The 4,439-nt window shown below is 45.4% G+C and overlaps 1 pseudogene; it reads right to left on the bottom strand.

Moving 5' to 3' along the window:
- Positions 1 to 2,905: 2,905 nt before the first annotated feature.
- LOC112838714 (U2 spliceosomal RNA) lies at positions 2,906 to 3,076 on the bottom strand (annotated as a pseudogene).
- Positions 3,077 to 4,439: the final 1,363 nt, after the last annotated feature.

Here is a 4,439-nt window from a genome sequence, read left to right as displayed (position 1 = left end):
GTGGACAGAGAGCACCCGGGGCGTTGGCATGAGGTGGGACTCAGGCAGCCATCCATGGAGGCCTGTCAGGTGTGGCCCGTGGTCCCTCCTCCACCCCACGTAGTGACAGCCACAGCCTATTAATGACGATTTCAACCAGAAAGGAGCGCGCTACAGCCTGTGACCCATGCGACCACAGCGTGTCTCTGACAAGGCATCTGCTGTTGTAACAAGGGTGTCCGGGAAGGTTCACCAGATTTCATTAACCACGACTCATGGAAACAACTAATTTGGTTTCTCTTTTGCCTTTTCTGTGTTTGTAGTGACTTGATATGAGATGAGGTCTCTGGACCACTCTGTGCTGAAATGGGCTCCTGGATCCATGATGGAGACAGCATCCAGATACGTGGCCCACAGCCCGGGAGCCCACAGACTGTGCTGCTGACCCCCTTTACAAGCACAGGACCCCCATCAGCTGACCTGGGAATAGGGGAACCACTCGAGCATGTGGGACACTCCACGGAAGACTGGGGAACTGGGATCAGAAACCTTGTGGGAGCCAGGGCACCAAGAACCACTTGCTTCTGGAACAGGTGGACCCTTACCCTCGTCTTCTGTTTGCACTAGTCCCCTGGGTGCAGAATCCCAGGGGGTGGGTCGGACTGGCCACCATCATGGCACATGCCTACCACTGACCACTCTGCTGCAAGGACCCAATGGCTTCTCAAGTGGGAGAGCAGAGCCTTTAGATTTGCAGTCCCACCAAGACATACCCAGAGGAGAAGAGGAATTTCCCAAATAGAAACCAGGATCTAGGGTGTTGACAGAGGGGGATGAAGGCAATGCAGGCAAACCAAACCAAACAAGCCCTGTCCATGACACCATCGGCATGGCAGTCAGAGCTGACAGTCCCTCAGGTGACATCTGCACCACCAACTTCAGGCTCTCCGCCCTCAGACCATCCCTTGGAGGATGTCTACACCAACCTGGGGCTCTCTGCCCTCAGACCATCTCTCGGAGGATGTCTACACGAACTTGGGGCTCTCCACCCTCAAACCTGTGACTCAGTTTGCTTGTACTGCTGGTCTCAGACCTGCAAAAGGTATTAGGGATTTCTAGTCCCAACCCTGCATGGGTCCCCTGCCAGGAAAGTGTGGCCAGATTGTGGGGACCCTGAGGTGGTAGGAGTGAGGGAGGCATGGAGAACAAATTCTCTGATTCAGGCATTGGAAGGACCACTGGAACTGTGGCCTGGAGACCAGATGGGAATGGGGGCCCGCGTGGTGGAGAAGCTCCTGGTCCCAAAGTGTTGCGGTTGGTGGGAAGACGGGGTGGCAGTGGACAGGGAGGTGGGGGCTGCGTCTGAAGAAAGCCTGTGGGGACAGCCATGGATGCAGGGGCGAGCAGACCCAGGGACTGCCCTCAAGGGCACAGGTGCTAACTGGGGTAGCCCACTGGGGACTCGCGGGCTGGAGAGCAGTCACTGGGCCAATTCTGGCAGACATTTCTACATGGAAAATGTTATCCCGCAGTTCTCACAGAGCTTCCACCACTCACTTGTTGCTTCTTCCTTATCATTCTTAATGTTTAACGTGCCTCCTTTCTTCTGCCAGCTTTACTGATTAAGACCTAAATTAAATCTGCGGCCAAGGAACACTGCCCACTTAGCACTTAACCGGGAAAATTTCAAGTTTAGTAGATGTGCGAAGTGTTAGAAAGAAAGACCAGAGTGCAGGAGAAATGAGAAAAACAGAGGGAGGCATAACTCTTTTGAAGGAAACAGGGGACCTCTGTGTATTGTGATGCTAAAATATCAACAATAATTGGAGTAAAGAACTATATTTTTTAATAGACTTTATTTTTTGGAGATTTAAGTTTAGATTCATAGCAAAATGGAGCAGAAAGTACAGAGGTTCCCCCCATACCCTTGTCCCCTCCCCACAACCCCCACCATCAACACACCAGCAGATGGTGTGTTTGTTACATTGGATGGATCTGCATGGACGCATCATATCACCCAGGTCCGTGGCTCACGTCAGGGTCATGCTTGGTGGTGTATATTCCATGTGTTTGGACAAACGTGTAATGATGCGTATCGACCATTCTAGTGTCATAGTAGTTTCACTCCCTAAAAATCCTCTGTGCTCCACCCCTCATCTCCCCTCTCCCCAGTCTCTGATCTCTTTATTCTCCCCATAGTTTTGCCTCTTCCAGAGTGTCTTATAGCTAAAATCATACAGTACACATCCTTTTCAGACTGGCTTCTTTCACTTAGTAACATATATTAAAGTTTCCTTATGTCTTTTCATGGCTTGATAGCTCATTTCTTCATAGTGCTGAATAACATTCCCTTGTCTGGATGCACCACAGTTCATTCATCCATCCACCCACTGAAGGATGTCTTGGTCGCTTCCAAACCTTGGCAATTACGAACAAAGCTGCTATAAACACTCATGTGCAGGCTTTTGTGTAGATGTAAATTTTCAGTTCCGTTGACTAACTTACCAAGGAGCGTGATTGCTGGATCCTATGGTAAGTGGATGTTTAGTTTTGTAAGAAACAAACTCTCTTCCGATGCGGCTGCACCAGTCTGCATTTCCACCAGCAACGAATGAGAGTTCCTGTTGCTCCACATCTTCTCCAGTGTTTGGTGTTGTCAGTATTCTGGATTTTGGCCATTCTAACAGGTGTGAAGAGCTAGATTATTTTTATCAGTAGGATCACAACATCCCAAGTGTGGGCACGATAGTGATTGTTTTAATCTCTAATACAGTCTTTATGATTAAATACCTAGAAACATCTAGTTGAGTGGAAGGACTTGTCATTACGACACCAAGACTGACTTGTGCAGATTTGAGAGAGAAAACATTCTTCCACCATATAGCAATCAGCACTCTTATCACATGGAAATGAACATTACAAAAAAAGATGTTATCTTTTTTTAAAAACTCAAAATGCAATTTTAAGTATCTTCTTAGTGCCATCTTTCCTTTAATGCATGCATCACCACACCCCATAAAGCGATAGAAAAACATCAGATTTAAACTAATAAGAACAGATGCTACATTTGACCTTAGCCAAAAGGCCAACATGCGACAGCTCATCCAATTTAGAGTAAGGATTTTTGGTGGTGTTTAGGGACTTACAAATATAGGAAAACAGGATGTTATGATAAACTCATCAAGAGGTACTAGGCACTAACAAGAGACTCCTTTGATTCAGGCAGAAAGAGAAAGTACCAGTGATTCCAGGACCAATGGAATAGGTCTTCACCAATCCAATTATGAGGAAGACATGATGGGCTTCATCTTGGAATAGAGGCTTGGTCGGGAAGCCCCTGCAGCCCTCTGGGCCCCAGTTTCTTCTTCTTGAACAAAAAAGAGGGGACTAAAGTTGATATGATAGTCATTAACTTTGCTTCCTTGTTAGATAAATATTTAATAACTTATCAAAACCAGGTATAACATTATTAAGGTACTTGAGACAATTAGAAATGGTCAGTCCTGCCTCAAGCCCTGGTAGAGGACTAGTAGTGCTGGCGGTGGGGAAGGAGGATGCAGCGGTTAAGGTCACCCACACACTGTGTGGCCAGAAGAAGGAAACTAGGGGTCCCTCAAGACACCCCCTTGGGCTCCTGGTGTCCTTACTCCAGCCTTTGGGCTTGCTTCTTAGCCTGGTGTTCCTGACATTCGGAAAGTTCCTAAAAAATAAATATTCCAGTATTTTGACATGGTTATTTCAGAGATAGTCTGGATGCTAACAATTTAAACAAACAAACAAACAAACATTTGCTTTCACATAATTGGAACTCCGTCCTGGTATTGCCAATCACTTTGGAGAAATTGTGGCAAATTTGGTGCTTTTCTTACAAAACCATGCAAGCTTTGTGAAAACCTTCCTTCCATCATGGTCTGCTTAGAGGGTGTTGTGAGGGCACTTCAATACAAGGAATGTAAAAAATAAAGAATTAAATGAATCATGTTACTGTCTTCCATAACCCCAACCTCTATTAACAATAATTGGAATTGTTCCGAAATGTTTCCACTCCTACACAATGAATTTTTGATGAAGTAATTTTATGGCACTTAAATTTGATCAATAAATTCTGGTCAATACCATTGAAGGCAAGTTTGTCCCATGTCATGGGACACCAAATGTCACTGGATCAGTGGGGGTTGTATACAGCTTATCTTTGTGACTACAGTTGATTCCTTGGAGAGGTAAATCAAGGCAAAATCACTTGCCAAAGACACATATAGGGTTTTTTGTTTGTTTATGTTTTTATCTAGTAGTTTTCTGATCGTGAAGCTTCAATTTCTGAAGACATGAATTTTGTCTATTAAAAATACCCGTAAGTTTTAGAGCTTAAGGTGAAAGTTCTTACATTACAGCATGTAACTGGATCTAATCTATTTCATTACTTTTTTCACTCATGGGAAAAGCCAGGGGATTTATGAGAT

Source organism: Callorhinus ursinus, unplaced genomic scaffold (assembly GCF_003265705.2).
Source record: "Callorhinus ursinus isolate GAN/ISIS: 27379988/994484 unplaced genomic scaffold, GSC_fseal_2.0 scaffold28, whole genome shotgun sequence".
NCBI classification, from domain to species: Eukaryota; Metazoa; Chordata; class Mammalia; order Carnivora; family Otariidae; genus Callorhinus; species Callorhinus ursinus.
This window is presented reverse-complemented; position numbering and strand designations above follow the sequence as displayed.